Source organism: Myotis myotis, unplaced genomic scaffold (assembly GCF_014108235.1).
Source record: "Myotis myotis isolate mMyoMyo1 unplaced genomic scaffold, mMyoMyo1.p scaffold_m19_p_5, whole genome shotgun sequence".
NCBI lineage: Eukaryota > Metazoa > Chordata > Mammalia > Chiroptera > Vespertilionidae > Myotis > Myotis myotis.
In genome coordinates, this window is record NW_023416357.1 from 42,730,702 (window position 1) to 42,748,847 (window position 18,146).

Here is an 18,146-nt window from a genome sequence, read left to right on the forward strand (position 1 = left end):
GCAGCTGTAAGGGAGACTCGGAAAAGTTGGCTTGGGCCGATGCATGAGGGAAGGTTAGTCTGAGTTCTAGTTGTGTGAAGGGAAAGCACTGGCCCAGGGTCTCTAAGAGTAGAAAGAATCTACAGTGTGTACACAGGTTGGAACCAACCAGAACACATGTTTGGCTTGATTTGAGGATTAAATGAAATATTTGTTCAGATTATATATTTAATCCTTACCTGAGTATATGTTTTTATTGATGTGAGAGAAGGAGGAAGGGGGGGCCCCAAGAGAGAAACATAGATTGGTTGCCTCCCGTATGCTCCCCTACCAGGGGTTGAACCCGCAACCGAGGTAATGTGGCCTGACAGAGAAATGCACCCACAGCCTTTGGGTGTATGGGACAACGCTCCAGCCAACTGGAGTTCAAATATCTTGAAACTAACAAACGCTTTTATGTGGTTCCTTATTATCCACCAGGAAAGCAAACAAACTTCAATCTTTCTGCCCCTCTAGTTGCCACTTACCTACATCTACTCCTCTGTCTTTCCTCTCTCCCAGCTTAGGGAAAGCCTGTTTCTGTTCTTGCCCAAGACTAATTTCTATACCTGTGCAACACATGTGTTCTCCCAGAGCCATCCCTTCCTGCTACCTGAGTTCTTCTTGCATTTAGTTAGGCCTTATTCATTCTCCTCTCCAACCTTTTCCCCACTCTTCCTGTCATTATTCAAACATGCTCTGAAGCAGCGGTTCTCAACCGGTGGGTCGCGAACAATGAAAATACATCCTGCATATCAGATGTTTACATTACAATTCATAACAGTAGCAAAATTACAGTTATGAAGTAGCAACGAAAATAATTTTATGGTTGGGGGTCACCACAACATGAGGAACTGTATTAAAGGGTCGCGGCATTAGGAAGGTTGAGAACCACTGCCTAAAGTCTCCTGAAATAAAAAAAGAAAGAAACCTTCTTTCATGCCATTATATCCCTATTGGTACTTGTTGTTTCTCACACTATTGCCTTCTGGAAAGGGCAATTTCTACTCACTACCTCCAGATGCTTGCGTCCCATTCATCCTCAAGCACTCACAGTCTGGCTCCCAAATCCATCACTAGGCTGGAAGTGGTTTTGTCAAGGTGACCAGGGACCACCCCCATCAAATCCATTTTGTTCTTCTATCAATCAACTTCCTAGACTCTCATCCCTCAGCTTCTATGGGAACACACCCTCCTGTTGCTTCTCCCACCTTTCTAACTGCTCTGTCCATTTCCTTCCTCCATCCATTCCTTGAACATTGGGAATCCTTCTTGGCCTCTAGGGGCTTGGATGGTTCTTCAACTCTTACGGGTAAACTGGTGGACACGTAATTCACAGTGAAGCCCTTTTTTTTCAGCCAAAGGGTTTGGAGTTGATGCTTTCTTCCTCTTGGAACCTCCTTCGGGGTTCTTATCTTCCCAAGTGCCTGGTGTGGTGAGTCAGCCTGTGGCCATCTGCGGCTGGGAAAGTACTTGTCCTACAGGTGCAGTTTCCATCAGCAATGCACCAGGCACCAGAACAACGCCCCCTTTGTTTCCTTGTCATTTTTTTGCCATGGGTTTTCTAGGCTTCATCCTGCCTCTCATAAGAGGGGTAAGACAGAGCGGAGATTGGCATCTGGGCTTAAGAAGACAGGTGGCTTAGTCTGTTGGATCTAAGTCTTAGGTCTGCCTCCCGCGGCCGGAGAGTCTGTGTGGTTCCATAAGGAATCCCAGTGCGCCGGGCTAGGGTTCCTCCCCAATCTGGGGGCCAAAGCCCATTCCCTGGGAGCTTCCTCTGCCTGGCTCCATTTATGAACATATCCGCCTCAGAGTCCCAGGACAGGATCCAGGCGGTGAAGTCCTAGGTGCAGGCATTCTCAAATGTATCCTGACCTGATCAACTCGTACTCACGGCCTCTGTCTTCTCTATGGGATTGGCAAAAGTTGGCTTACAGCCATGAGTACATGAAACAGAGTTTATTCTTGTATAATTAATTATTAACTATGTATTATTTTCCACATGAACTGTAAACCTACTTTTGCCCCCTGCCCCCTATATGTGCACTTATCCTGAGAGATCTGATCTGACCACAGGGCTCCAAATATGGCACATGGGGATGGTGCCGAATTACACCTTGAGCCCACAGACAGGCCTCCTGACCTGCAGGCTCATATCTACTTATATGATCAAAACACTTAAAAGTCAATTCATCAACACTCCCCAACCCCCTCCTTTCTTTGACCCTCTTCCCATTCTGTCTTTAACCTCCCTCCTACCCCCCTCTTTGGTCTGGTCAGCTTTTACTTTTCTATAAAAATGCAGCCAAGATGTCACCTCATTGAAAGTCTTCCCTGGCCCCCAAGATGGGGTTGGTGGCCCTCCTCTATGTTCCCATGGTGCCCTGTACCTTCCCAGTACGTGTATCATAATCACTTACTCCCTTTCCAGTTTTTCCACCAGACTGTGCATTCTTCCAGAGCAGGAGCTCTGTCTTGAAAGTCTAAGAGTAAATGCACATGTGAAATGGAAAACCTCTTCTGTTGCAAATTGGAATATTGCTCTTTTTCAAACACATGTCGCCAGTTTATTGAGCAAGTGTAACTTGGTAAGATTCAATTTCATGTTGTTTTTTTTCTCCTACCACTATCTTCAAATAAGTTCTGTCTGACTCTCCTTTCTTGCTCTTTGGTGATTTCTTCTGGCAGATCTCAAACCTTGATCACGTTCAGATATCAGAACAGTACCATCTGGGGCTATCAAAAGCTCCAAACCGAACCCAAACTTGAATCTCACGCCCACTTTAAAGTTTCTTCACTCTATGTAGCTCAGATCTGACATGGGGGTTAAGAACCTTCAGTGGGGAAGGGGGCATGTTTTAGTCTTTCATTTTTTTTGATTTGCCTTCTCCACCTCCCCCTCCCCCCATCAGCCTTCTTCAGGATCCTCTAGGGCTGAGCAGATGAGGAAAAATGAGAGCAAAGGGGCAGAGGTCATTCTGTTCAACACATGCCATTGGTAGCTTTTGCCTAAGTGTCTGGAGTTTCCTGTATTCTAAGCCCAACCCCTTTAAGGGCTAATAAGGGCACTTTTGAGATCTTCTCCCCTATTCCCACATGAGATTTCCCACCTGCTCTGGGATAATGCACTCTCCCACACCGCGCCTGGGTAACGCGCTCTCTGCTGGGACCCTCTTCCCCAAAAGGTAGCCCTCTGGCCAACACTTGGTTTATAGGAATCTACTCACCCATAGCCTTTCAAATGGCAGAAATGCATCTTACTATCCCAGCTGCCATCTTCCCCCTTACCCGGCCACCTAGTTTCAGCTGGCCTTCTGCTTTCAGAACTCCCTGACTGCCACGTGCCAGTCTTCATCCCCTTTCTCCTCCTTCTCCCCCACAAACTTCAGCAGACACACAGCAAGCTCTCCCAAGACCCATGGCATTCTTCACTCTGGTGGTTGCGCTGTGCAGTCTGAAATGTTTTCGCCATTCAACAAGCTTCTATCCATGAAATGAGGGACCAGTCACTTAAGAGGCCTATTTGTCTCTGTTCTCGCAGGCCCTCCCCAACCCTGAGGTTCTCCTGGCCCCTCTCTTTGCTTGCTTGGGTGACTGGCTCCCTGTCCCATGGAGAAGGAAGGGAAAAGCAAAACGTGCTCCTCTTACAAACTCCCTTCAAAGAACTTTCTCAGGAACCTCTAGCCTTTCCCTAGGAAGCGCTGTGGGATTTCGTTAGCACCTCTCTATAGAGTGTGGGGTTCCTTATCACACATTGACTTCAGCTTTGAAGCTCTAGACAACAGGAAACAGTCCATTCCACATCCTGTTAGCTGTTGCTTAAAATATTCTCTCTCCTTTCTTAGGCCTGCCTTCAGCCTCATATCACTGCCCTCACCAATCTTATCTAAAATGTCCTAATAAATGGTGAGAAAAAGAGGAGGGTTTGATCAGAATTTAATCTTTGAACAAAACTAAAAATCATAAATATATATTTCTTCTACTTAATAAAATGGATGTTGTGTGTTCTTAGACTAACAAAAAAAGAATGAGTGGATATTTTTGGCATTAGCTGTTTGACAAAATCGAATGACAGCACAGTATGTCTTCCTTCATTTTACAACAAGGACAGGAAGATAAAGAGGAATCTCTTTGCAAAAATATTAAAGAGTTTCATCAGTTTCCTGAGGGCCTCTCTTCCACCTTTGATATTCAAACTGCCTTCTTTTGAAGCGCTTGTGTCAGTGTCCTTGTCAATTTTCTGTCTTTCTTTCTGAGCTGCTCTAATTCTGCCAGATCCTTCTTTGCTAGTGGGAGGACATTGTTCTCCAATCTCATTGTCCCACTTGATGAAAGGGCATCCGATTTGCCTCTTATTTCTGCGTATATGCAACACTGGAAGGTCAGCTGGGGGGTGGCTGACAAGGAGGATGGGGTGTCTGGCTGGCTAGGAAGAAGGCTGGTTTGGTTGGAATTGAGATATCTGCATATGGCCCATGGGAATCTACTCACCCATAGCCTTTCAAATGGCAGAAATGCATCTTACTATCCCAGTTGCCATCTCCCCCTTACCCTGCCACCTAGTTTCCCTGCCACTTTTGTGAGTGGTGGATAAGTTCATCAGTTGTGTTATAATAAGGCTATAATAAGGTTATAACTTTGGGACTTAGATACTGACGCCCAAGATAACCAGGGGCCTCTGAGCGCGCCCAGGAAGAAGTTGTGCCTTAAGTGCTTCCCAGCTAAGATCCAGGCCAGGACTGGCTGGAGCTGGTAGAGAGTTCACAGGAGACAGGGATGACTTGGGGCTAAGGGAGCTTATGCTGCATCACAGAGCTGGAAAGGGATTGGGAGTGTCTTGTAGGGGTTCAGAACAAGTCACCCCAAGATGTGCCTCCGTGGTATGTGGATTGTTTTGAGCTAACGGTAACCAAGACCCTGTGTGCTCAAGAGAACACACCCTCCCTCCTTAACTACCTAGAAGAACTTGAATTAGGGGCCTTGCTCATAATAAGAGATTATCAGACATAATCTTTTTTAACCTATTTATAGGGCAGGCAAACTTCTGCTTTTCTTATCATTCTGCAATGACCTCCTTCCCCGCTGAAACCCCAAGGTGACCCTTAGTTCAAAATGCCACGTATAGTATACCAAATCATTTTCCCTGTCTGTCTTTGAAGCTTTTGTGTATGTGAGGTCTCTGACTCTCATGTATACAGGGTTCCCACACTTACCGTATGTATGTAATTAAATTTGGTTATTTTTTCTTGGGAGTCTGTCTCATGTTTCTCTGATTAGACCAGTCCAAAGAACCTTGGGGGTAGAGGAAATGTTTTTCCTCTTCCACAGGCTGCAGGAAGATGGGGGAGGTACAAAGATTAGTGTGGACTCTGTCACCACATGCGTAGACTGTCCTCTCCTGTAAGACAGCTCTTTGGTCCTGTCCTTTAAGAGGACTACAGCCTCTTCATAAGACAGCAGGCTACTTAGCATCAAGGACAGGACAGGCCTTGAGTCATTTTGCAAAATGACTAAACAAGTTTCATCCTGAACTTGGAAGAAAGCAAAGGAAAATAGCCTTTATGGTCAATTAATATTTGACAAAGAAGGTAAGAATAGCCCTTGCTGGCTTCGCTCAGTGGATAGAGTGTTGGCCTGCAGACTGAGGGGTCCCAGGTTTGATTCTGGTCAAGGGCACATGCCAGGGTTGTGGGCTTGATCTCCAGCAGGGGGCATGCAGGAGGCAGCTGATCAATGATTCTCTCTCATCATTGATATTTCTATCTTTCTCTCCCTCTCCCTTCCTCTCTGAAATAAATAAAAATATATTTTAAAAAAAGGAAAAAAAAAAAGAAGGCAAGAACATACAATGGGGTGAAGATAGTCTATTCAATAAATGGTGCTGGGAAAATTGGACAGATACATTAAAAAATGAAAGTACAAGTTATAACAAGTTATAACCATACTAGAGGCCCGGTGCACAAAAATTTGTGCACTTGGGGGGGTCCCTCAGCCCGGCTTATGCCTTCTCGTAGTCTGGGACCCCTTGGGGGATGTCCACCTGCTGGTTTAGGTCCACTCCCTGGGGGATCAGGCCTAAGCTGGCAGTCAGACTTCCCTCTGGCAGCCCAGGAGCCCTCGGGGGATGTCCACTTGCCAGTGGGGAGCAGGCCTAAGCTGCAGTTGGACATCCTCAGCGCTGCTGAGGAGGTGGGAGAGGCTCCCGCCACCACTACTGTGCTGCAGCCATAAGCCTGGCTTGTGGCTGAGCAGAGCTCCCCCTGTGGGAGTGCACTGACCACCAGGGGGAAACTCCTGCATTGAGCATCTGCCCCCTGGTGGTCAGTGTGTGTCATAGTGACCAGTCATTCCCAGTCGTTCTGGTGTTAGGGTCAATTTGCATATTACCCTTTTATTATATAGGATACTAGTATAAGAATAAACTCAAAGTGAATTAAGACTTAAATGTTAGAGTTGAAACCATAAAAATCCTAAAAGAAAACATTATAAAATCGTGGACATTTCTCATACCAATATTGATGATGGAAGGAGATTTGACTTAGGGTGGTGAACACACAATACAATATACAGATGATGTATATATTGCCTCAAGCAAGAGAAACAAAATAAAAAATAAATAAATGAGACTACATCAAAATAAAAAGTTTTTGCACCACAAAGGAAACCATCAACAAAATGAAAAGACAACTCTCTGCATGGGAGAACATATTTGCCAATACATCTGATAAGGGGTTAATATCCAAAATTTATAAAGAATTTATAAAACTCAACACCAAAAAACCCAAACAATCCAATTTAAAAATGGGTAAATGACCTGAACAGACACTTCTCCAAAGAAGACATACAGATGACCAAGAGACATATGAAAAGATGCTCAATGTCATTAATCATCAGAGAAATGCAAATTAAAACCATAATGAGATATCACCTCACACTTGTCAGAATGGCTATCATTAACAAATCAACAAACAACAAGTGTTGGCAAGGATGTAGAGAAAAGGGAACCCTTGTGCACTGTTGGAGGGAATGAAGATTAGTGCCGCCAAAGTGTAATGGAGTTATCTCAAAACTTTAAAAATGGAACTGCCTTATGCCCCAGTGATCCCACTTCTGGGAATATATCCAAAGAAACCCAAAACACTAATATGAAATAATATATGCACCCCTATGTCCATTGCAGCATATTTACAATAGCCACCATTTGGAAGCAGCCCAAGTGCCCATCAATAGATGAGTGGATAAAAAAGCTGTGGTACATCTACACAATGGAATACCACTCATCTGTAGAAGAGAAGAAATTCTTACCCTTTGCAACAGCATGCATGGACCTGGAGAGTATTATGCGAAGTGAAATAAGCCAGTCAGAGAAAGACAAATACAATAGGATTTCATTTATATGTGGAATTTAATGAACAAAACAAACAAAATAGAAACAGACTCATAGATACAGAGAACAGGCTGACAGCTGTCAGACTGAAGGGGATTGTAGGGCTGGGTGAAAAAGGTAAAGAAATTAAGAAAACAAGCAAACCACAAAACAACAACTCACAATACTGGTGATTACCAGAGGAAAGAAGCAGTGGGGGAAGGTAGAAGAGGGTGTAGAGGGGAATAAATGGTGATGGAAGGAGACTTGACTTAGGGTATATACAATATAAAAATGATATACTATAGAATTGTACACCTGAAACATAAACAATTTTATTAACCAATATCACCCCCATAAATTCAATTAAAAAAAATGAAAATGGGACTGGGTGGAGGGGTGCAGTGAGCAGCCTCTAAGATGATACCCAGGGATCCCAGCTCCCTGGCATCCATACCATTAAGTAATCCATTCCCTTGAGTATGGGCTGGATTTAGCAACTGGCTTCTAACAAATACAATATTTGAAATGGATGGCATTTCTGAGAGACTAGGTTGTAAATGACTGTGGCTTCCACCATGGGTACTCATGTTCTCTCTGAGTCCTACCGTCCCCCACCAAGTCAAGCCTTCGGTAGAGATGGCCACCCCATGATTGCCCTTTAGCCAGAGCCACCTAGCTAAGCTGCACCTGGAATCCTGAGAGAGATAATAAATATTTTTTGTCTCTGGATATAATTTTGTGGTATTTAGTTACACAGCAATGTATAATACACAGGGCAGGTGATATGGGGAGTGGGGGTGGGGACAAAATCATCAGAATCTCCAAACAATCTTGACCATGGAAGTGACCTGTGATCTTGGGCCCCAGGTGTTTGAGGTTTATTTATTTACTAGAGGCCCAGTGCACAGATTTGTGCACATTGAAAGTAAATTAATTAGAAGGTAGCTGGCGGGGCAGGACTGGGTGAGATGGGCCAGACATGCCCTGGAGCCAACCTCTCACAGTCCCTCCCCAGCCAGCCAACCTGGTGTGGCACCAGGGCTCAAAGGGCATCTGCGGAGTGGGGTTCCTCCGGCAGGTAGGGTCCCTCAGCCTGGCCTGCAGGGATTGGGCCCAAACTGGCTTTCCAAAATCCCTCAAGGGGTCCTGGAGTGAGAGAGGGCATTCTGCAAAGTTTCTGTTGCTTGGCAGCTCCTGCGTTGAGTGTCTGCCCCCTGGTGGTCAGTGCATGTCATAGCTACTGGCCAGTTGGCTTTTTATCTATATATATAAAAGCCTAAGCTACTAGAAGGACTGGAATGATGGGAACAACTGGTCGCTATGACACGCACGGACCACCAGGGGGCAGACGCTCAATGCAGGAGCTGTCCCCTGGTGGTCAGTGTGCTTCCACAGCCAACCTCTTGCAGCCAGCCAACCTCCTGCGGTCCCTACCCCCGTCCGGCTGGCCGCCAGCAGCTGGCAAGAAGGCCCCAGCCAGCAGCCAGAGGAAGGCCCTGGCTGGCAGCCGGAAGGCCCCAATTGGCCCTGATCGCTGGCCAGGCCTAAGGACCCCACCCATGCACAAATTTTGTGCACCTCTAGTATATATAGATTTTTTAATGGTTTTCTGGGTCCAATTGCCACAGTCAGGGCAAACAGTGCCAGGTCAGGGGATGTGTGTGCAACCCAAGTAGTTCTGCTCCCCCTGTCCCTGACTATCACCTGCACACCTGTACATGACACTCCCCATTCTGTACTGCTGTTGTCCTAGCAGACTCTTAGCTGCTTGAGGGTACGGACTACTGCTTATCTATCTTTGTATATGGGCATACATAGAAGATGCTCAGCAAACGTGTGTGTGTGCTCTTACAAGGTTTGTGCCTTACACTGTCACCAAGATCCATGCTACCCTAGTTTTTCCCTAGGTAGCTAAGCTTGTATCTCTAGTAACCCTAAACCCTGCCTTTAAAATTTTCCCCAATTCCACTTTCCTTAAGGAAAGCAGCCACTAGTTTATCTCCAATGTATCTATACCAAAACCCCACAAACACCTACTCCCATTCTGTGGAAGGAGAAAAGCCTTAGTAAATAGGGATCCATAATTAATAAGCATCAGGAAACATGCCCTCTGTCCTTGGCAGCTTGTCCTTGGCATTTGCAAGATGTATCTCAGCACTAAGTGTAAGCCAAGAAGCCAGTTTTCTGCAGGAAAAGTTGCACATGGAGAAGCATTTGTGACAAAGTTGAACAAATGAAGGGGGTGAATCTTGGGAAAGGATTGGAAGATGAAGGGGGAAAATCTGAGTCTGTGCAAACCTGAGACCATAAAAAGTGTCTGAAGCCATCAGCTGATATCTTGGAGGAGATCCCAGGGCAAACAAAACCTGCCGGAGGAGTCTGGAAAGTGTAACGTTCACCCTGATTTCACAAAGGTGCTGAAATCCTTCCCGCTGATACGGAGGAAGCCCTTTGAAGATAGCCAAGGCTCTAGGACACGTGCCCCCCGTCCCCCGCCCCCCCGCCCTCCCCCCTCCAGAGCAGGCAGCAGGGCAGAGCTGCCATCAAGGCTGAGTCAGTAGGCCTGCAGGTCGGATGGAAGGCTTGGGAACAGGGCCAGACTTTGAAATCAGGGACTCAGATGTCATCTTGAAATCAGAAGGTGGTTAGGCCCTTTGCATTCAATAAACGGAACATTTATCCAACAAGTACTGTTTAAGTGCCAACCTCTGTTCTATGAGACAAAGATATCCATTAAACAAACTAGACAGGAGACTTCTGCCTGGTGGGGAAGACAGACTTGTACAGGAATAACAACACAGTGTGCTGCCCACTCTCACAAGCTACGTGTGAGCAGCATTCCAGCTCAGAGGTTAGGGAAACCTTCCGGGGAAGGGACCTTTCCATTTAGACCTGGAGGATGAGCTAGTCAAGCAAAGAGGAAATGAGGAGAAGGAACTACACAAAGAGACTAGCCCGGGTTCAAGCCTGAAATCCTGCGAGCGCTGGCAGATTGGCTGAAACACACGCAGGAAGTCAGATGAAAGGCCCTGGGATTTTTCATACTGGAAAAGGAAGGGCTAAAAGTTGAGTGAAAGTTTTCAGTTATAATAAGGTATTTATACAGAGGGAAAGTGGCTGCAGGGGTCTGCCAGAGGCCAGCCAGTGTATAAGGTTCAAGGATATAAAAGCACTGTTACCAGGGAGAGGCAGCTGAGCCATGTAGCTCCTCTCCTGTGGGGATGAGGTCAGGTCACACCAAGGGCCATGCTTGGTAAGAAGCAGGTGGCTGTTAACTGCCTCCAGGAAGGGTGAGTCACTTACCTGCAGGGCTTTTGTTTTTCGGGTGGGGTGTGCCTCAGGACCAGACTTGCTGAGTTTGAGATCACAGAGCAGTGACTGGGCAGCTGCTCTCTTTCCAGTTTCCCTCAACGCCCGCTCCCCCTCCAGCCCCAAGTGCTCCATGCCTAATATTAATATTCCAATATGAAAAGAACATCACTTTGAAGGAGCCCTGAATTGTTAGCCTTCCCAGAGTCTCAGCTTGGCTCTGTCCATAGGAAAGGAAACAGACCTTGAACATTTATTCTCCATCTCTTTACTTTTCCCTGCCTTCTGATGCAGTTCCAAAGACTGAATTAAAGCAGAGGCAATGAGCCACTCAAAAAGCACCGCCTGCAAGGGTGGACTGGGCGCCCCGCTGAGATGGTGGTTCAGGTCCATCCAAAGGCCTGGCTTTTCCCTCAGCAGCTGCGGCTCGGGTTCCACCCCCTCCCACTCCTGCTGGATAGGGCCCTGGGATTGCAGAGAGGGATGGGGCTGATCAGGAAGAGCCACAGCGGCCAATAAATGTATGGAAAAGTCCAATCTCCTGGCACCAAAAGGAATACAAAACAATGTAACATTTTAAAGCCTGCCAACCAGCAAAATTATTCTATATAATAAAAGGCTAATAAGCAAATCGACCAAATGGCAGAACGACCGGTCGCTATGATGTGCTCTGACCATCAGGGGGCACACGTTCAATGCAGGAGCTGCCCGCTGGTGGTCAGAGCACTCCCATAGGGGAAGCGCCGCTCGGCCAGAAGCCGGGCTCACAGCTGGTGAGCACAGCGGCAGTGGTGGGAGCCTCTCCCGCCTCCGCGTCAGTGCTAAGGATGTCCAACTGCCAGCTTAGGTGGGGAGCAGGCCTAAGCCATCAGTCTGACATCCCCCAAGGGCTCCCAGACTGCAAGAGGGCCCAGGACGGACTGAGGGACCCCCTCCCCCCAAGTGCATGAATTTCATGCACCGGGCCTCTAGTATAACAATACCGATAAAAGTAAGGTCAAGTTCTATTCTCTGATGGTGTTATGCATAAAACCTTAGTATCAGAGTTGGCTAACGGCACCAACTGCTCCTGTTTCTGCTCTGCCATCCCTGTCCCAGGACAGGGTGTTTCCTTTCACTGGGATGGTGAGCTAGACCTTGGCTTGGCTCTGCTGGGTAAGCAGGGCGGTCTGCACGGGGTCTTCACTGGGATGACCGAGCCTGAAAGCCAGCAGCAGCCCACAGCCGTGCAGTCCCCCGCAGCACCCGGATCCCGCCTTCAGGAGCAGACCAGCCAGCCACCCCAGATGGTGTGTAAGAAGCAGGGAATTTCCTCTCACTGACATTTTTCCTTCAACCAGTTCGTGTTGTGGGCACAATTCCTATGACTCAGCCACAGGACTATTTTACTTAAGGCAACCACGTTTAACCAACTACAGAAACCCAAGCATTTCTCTAACCAGGTCCTGTTGACCAATATGGAGCTCTCTAACTACGTAACATTTAAACCAAAACATGCTGCCTGCACCTAAACCGTCATTATTTGTTCCTCTTTTCAAGGAGAGACGCTCACAAAGCAATATCCCTTATAAACAAGTCCCCGTGAGCAGGCTAACTTGCATGACCTTCTTCCATCCCAATGCCAGAGAGGAGGCACAGCCAGCAGAACCTGAAGAGACAGCCTGGGTATCTGGAGTGTGTTCCTCTTCATGTCAGAGCCTCAAACACAGACGGTGGCTGAGGTCCTGTGGACTTTGTGTAAATGAGAGTAGTCAGGGAACACCACTCCTCCAGGATGTAGCAAGATGGAAACTGATTGTAACTAAAGATTAAAGACTGGTTGATGCCAATCTGTTACAGAACGGGACAGGACATTACATTCCGCAGCCAGGGAAGCCAGCGCCGGCATCAGAAGCCACACTGAGCTTTAGGAACCCACCTGTGGTCTCGCCCCGCCTCCTGCAGAGCAGCCTATGCTGGCGGGTTCGCCTGTGGTCACCGGGACGAGGGCAGATGGTCACCAGCCTCGGTGACCTGTATGTGGGAAGGCGATTTTCCTATGAGATACAGAAAAAACATTAATAAAGTTCCTTTTCAGGCTGAGTAATTCCAACTACTTTCAATTTTTTTTTTCTTTTTCAATCTCTAAGCCTCCAATGAGCTTTTTCCTGTTTCCATACCTCTTTAGCTGGCATTACTTCTTGGTGAAACTGTTGCACTTGCCTCCCCACTGCCCGCCCTGCCCCCCACCCAGCACAGGCCCCCTGCCAGGTGGAGGGTCACTCACCCAGGCTCCTCGAGTCCTGAGGTGTAAGAACAGGACTTCCTACACATTATCCTCTGTCCTTAAAGGTACAGGACAAAGGGAAGGGAAGGAAGCCCAGCACTGGAGGTTGCAGGAGAGCACAGTAGAGAGTAGGGCTTTTTAAGAGCAAGTTGGGCTCCATTTCCAGCTCTCCTGGCTGTGCGACTTCCTGCAACATAATTTCTGAAATGCAAAAACCACTTACCTAATGCGTGACTATGATTGTGAAGAGTTTGGTAGCCACCATAAAAAGCAAATGGTGTTTGGAGTACAGCACGTCCTCAGGGAGAGTTCCTTGCCTTGCCCCTGTAATTAGCAAGATATGGCATACCTGATGGGCTCATTTACAGCATCCGAAGAGGTGGTGGTGAATTTGGGCCTCATCTCGGGGGATTGAGCTGGCTGGTGAGGCAAGAGAGTAGGAGCAATTTCTAAGGCATTGAGTCTCCTGGGAGGGCTGCTTTATGAGCGAGGGGACCATCGACTATAATCCTGGAATTTAAGATTCAGCGGAGCCTTGCCTGGTTTGGTTCAGTGGATAGAGCATCAGCCTGCGGACTGAAGGGTCCCGAGTTCGATTCCAGTCAAGGGCACATGCCCGGGTTGCCGGCTGTGTCCCCAGTGGGGGCCGTGGAGGAGGCAGCCAATCAATGATTCTCTCTCCCTTCCTCTCTGAAATCAATAAAAATATATTTAAAAAAAAAGATTCAGTGGAAACTCCGTGCTCCCCCTCTCAGTGTTTCTTTCTTCAAAACATTTATTCTCTACACGTTGCATCTCCACCAGCTTGTTTGTTGACTTTCCTGCTTCTTCCTTTGGTGGGATCCTGTGCTATTTTCCCACCGCACTGCACTGCCCAAGATGGTGTCGGCTTCCTCTTGTGTTTATACATTTAAAGCATTTTGGATGCGTCCCTAGGTTTGAGGTCTGCAGGTACATGAACAAACACACTGTTCAGGGACAAGTGCAGCTATGGTTCCTGGAGGAAACAGCCCCGCAGGGGACAGAGGCAGATCAGATGGGGACAGACTCAGATCAGATTGCTGAGTGAAGTCACCAGTCACCTGAGGCACCACCCAGCACATACTGACCATGTGCCCTGAGGGGGTTTCCTTATCTCCACCCCAGTGTTGCCAAGACACAGCGCTGCACTGGCGGTAATAAATCATTTAGTGACAAATTGACTCACTCTTAAAATTTTTCCTTTCCTTCCAGGTCAGGAATAGTTCTTAGCTCAAACTCAGGAGCAATTTGGAGTTACTGTATTTTTATGATTATAATGATACTAGTTTTCCCCTCACTGAGGTGATAGAACGGCATCCCTTAAAATTACTTATTCCTGCAGAGAATGTCAATGTCCTCTGGCAGCTAGAGGGCCTGCGGAGCTGTGGGATGGCTGGGGCGTCCTCCTGGCCCTGGCTGCCTAGGGAGTGGGACCAGCTTTTGGGGGGAAAGAAGGACCTGTGAACCCCAGTGACAGAACACATGCAGGTCCCACTCAGAGGGGCCTGCACCTCGGCCTGGAGTCCTGGATGTGGCCCACATCCATCCACCACCTGTAACGCCTTAAACCCAAGCACTTGCATTCAAGCGCTGGCTTAAGATCAAGAAAACACAGCTACCTTAGTGAAGCCCAAGTAACATGTCCACACCATACAGCTGCTTCCCACACACCATCAGTGTAGCCTCTAAGCCAGTGGTTCTCAGCCTTGGCTGCACATTAGAATCACCTGGGAATCTTTTTAAAATCCTGATTTCTGGGCCTCATCCTCCAGAAATTCTGTTTCTTTGTTACTAATGTTGTGGCCCCACCCCATAACAAAGAAACAGAATTTCCGGAGGATGGGGCCCAGAAATCAGGATTTTAAAAAGATTCCCAGGTGATTCTAATGTGTAGCCAAGGTTGAGAACCACTACTCTAATCAAAGGCTTTAACTGCAAACAGTTTATGCAGAAAGAACTCACTAGCCTCATGGGTGTAAACAATAAAAAGCAAAATTTGAGGTAAACACATTCCTCTGTGGATCTTCAGGCTGCAGTTCCTCGACTTCTGAGCCTCTCCACCTCCCTTCTGCCTTGTCCGGGGACCTCCTGTCTGCTGAAATCCCTGGTGGGTGAGCCTCTGGGAGCAGGGTCTGATCCCATGCACCCTCCTCCCCTTACTGCACAGCTGCCCGTCCTTGCCTCCAATGCAGAATGCACTAGAAAGATCTTGGCTACAAAACGATTGCCGAGAGGGCAAACCCCAGCTTCGATTTATTTAACGTAAATAAAAGCACAATAAGTCCTGTTTACCAAGGAGGGGAGGAGTGTGTGTATCGACTCTGCCCTGCTCTGCAAGGTTCTGGTGTGATGTGAACAAGAGGCAGGTTCCTGCTTACTGGCTTGCTTGCAAGCTGGCTCCTCAGTGCCCAGGCTCGGTCTTGAGGCCCATGGAGGAGAGGGAGCAAGGAAGGGAGAGAATGTGTGCGAGAGTGTATGTGAAACCATGAGCCCTTGGAGTAAAAATCCTGGGGACATCCATGTTTAATAATGGGATTAAAATGAAGATTTCCAGAAGAGGTGAGATTTTATTTATCTACCATCTTGAGTCTCCAATGAGGGCTCAGCTGGGCACAGTGGGATATGAAAACCAGTCTGGAAAGTGGGCCACTTCATTCTTCTCTTAAAAGGGTATAAGAGGTTTATAGTGGCTATCTGGGGGGTAGCTTACGAAGTGTTTAATTTTCTTTTATAGTGTTCTGTATTTTTAAAAATTGTTAGAGACATTATTATCTCTATTGTTAGAATGACAAAGGTTATTAAATGAAATACCTTATGCTCAATGATTGATTAGTTGGGAGAATTAGTATGAGAACGAAATCGCCTCTCCTGATGGTCACAAGGTTCTGAGGCCGGGCCCAGGGCAGCCTGAGTCATCCTCCTCTGCCTTGTGTCACCTGATGGGTGGCTCCTATGGCAAAGGAGCAAAGGTGAAAGAGCTGTGGCAGGTACCTCAACACTGACTGAACATACCTGCTCTCAGCGACTGGTAAGGGTGGTCACAGGTGGGCAGGCTGGTCTTTCAACAGCCTGGAATCAAACCTACACAAGTGATAGCTATTAGAAAAAACAGATTTTAAAGTTTAAGAGTTGATTGGGAAAGAATAAAAACGGGCCAAACATTTAAAAAACTGGGATAAGCCCTTGCTGGTTTGGCTTAGTGGATAGAGCCTCAGCCTGTGGACTGAAGGGTCCTGGGTTCAATTCTGGTCCAGGGCACATGCCCAAGTGCGGACTCATCCCCAGTAGGAGGCATGCAGGAGGCAGCTCATCAATGATTCTCTCTCATCATTGATGTTTCTATCTTTCTCTCCCTCTCCCTTCCTCTCTGAAATCAATAAAAATATATTAAAAGAATAATAAAATAAATAAAAATAAAAAATTGGGATAAAAATGAAATAACTTAAAATTTATCATTTTAACCATTTTAAAATGTACAATCCAGAGGCATTAAGTACATTGATGATGTTGTGCAACCATCACCTCTATCTAGTTCCAGAAATTTTTCATCGTACAAATCGAAATTCCACACTCACGGCTGACACATTCTAAAAGATAATTTATTCTTTTTGTTCCCCCATATGTGGGACAATTGTGAAGTAACAGAGGAAAACAGTTAAACAAAACCTTTCTTTAAACAAACAAATTAAAAAGAAATGACATTAATACTTCTAATGAAAACATATGAATCTATTCACAGTCTGGTACAGAAAAAAAATCTAATGCAGTCTATTATGGATAAAATAAAATCTCAGATAAAAGTGTTACAGAAAATTAATCTTTAAAATTCCCTTTAAATCCCGAGTGCCGAACGTGCACACTGTACACAGCAACCAAGAAGCCAGAATCAGGGACAGCTGCCGGGAGAGCAAAAGAGGTCATCTAGCGATGCCTCCAACCTTAAAGAATTAATGGTACCTATAGCGCTGGGATTAGAAGGATCCAGAAGGAATATCTGGGCTCAGTTAGTTCATAAATCTGCCACAGGCTCGGGAGAGGTAATAGTATTTTGGCCGGCTGTGTGCCAACCCAGGAGTGTGGAATAGGCTGGTAATAGGTGTCATTAGTTCTAGCACCATTTCCTTCCAATCATCCTATTTTAACACAATCCAAGTTGGTAGCGACCAGAAAACACAGCTACTGAATGGAAGGAACCTAGCATATTAGTTGGTGGTTTTGTTTCTAGTGTCCTATGAAGAATAGATAGAACTGAGAATTACTGGCAAACGAAGAGTACCTTTGGCAGGCACATTCCACCCCTACCCCAGCGGACATTACAACTTTACTATGGCGTGTCCAATGACTGCCCAGATGTGCAGCCTGTGCTCCTACCCAAGGAGGCAGCTTGAGAACAGAAAATCAATGGTTGGAAGATATTTATATTATCTCTGTATTCAGTTCATTGGACTACCACCTTTCATGGTGTGAGACTTTCTCCCATTTGCTCATTCATTCACTCATTTATTTTTTTAAAAGTGTATTGAGTCCCTGACCGGTTTGGCTCAGTGGATAGAGCATCGGCCTGCGGACTGAAGGGTCCCAGGTTTGATTCTGGCCAAGGGCATGTACCTTGATTGTGGGCACATCCCCAGTAGGGAGTGTGCAGGAAGCAGCTGAATCGATGTTTCTCTCTCATTGATGTTTCTAACTCTCTATCCCTCTTCTTCTCCTTCCTCTCTGTAAAAAATAAAAAAAGTGTATTGAGTGCCTTCTATGTACCAGGCACGGGTGATAAGCAGCAAATGAAACAGTGGAGCTAATGCAAAAAAGGGTATAATTTTTGCACACATTTCTCTGAGTCTGATACTCTTTGGAGCTAATCTGGACCGATGCATGTCAGTAGGACATTAGTGGGACTGAAAAAGGGCTGCCAGGTCACACTGTGCATCCTGCCCCTCACCCCAGAACCTCAATAAAAGCAGTGAGACTGGGAGAGTAAGAGAAAGGTGGATGTGCCCTCCTGGCTTTCTCAAGGCCCAGAATCCCAGATCCTGGCCATTTCCTTTTTTAAATTGCCCACTTCCATCATCTCGAACAATAGTGCCCTTTCCTGGGGCTTTTCCTCACTGCCGGGGAATAGCAGTCAGTGTAACTCATCCTACATTATGAGACAAAGCCATAGTC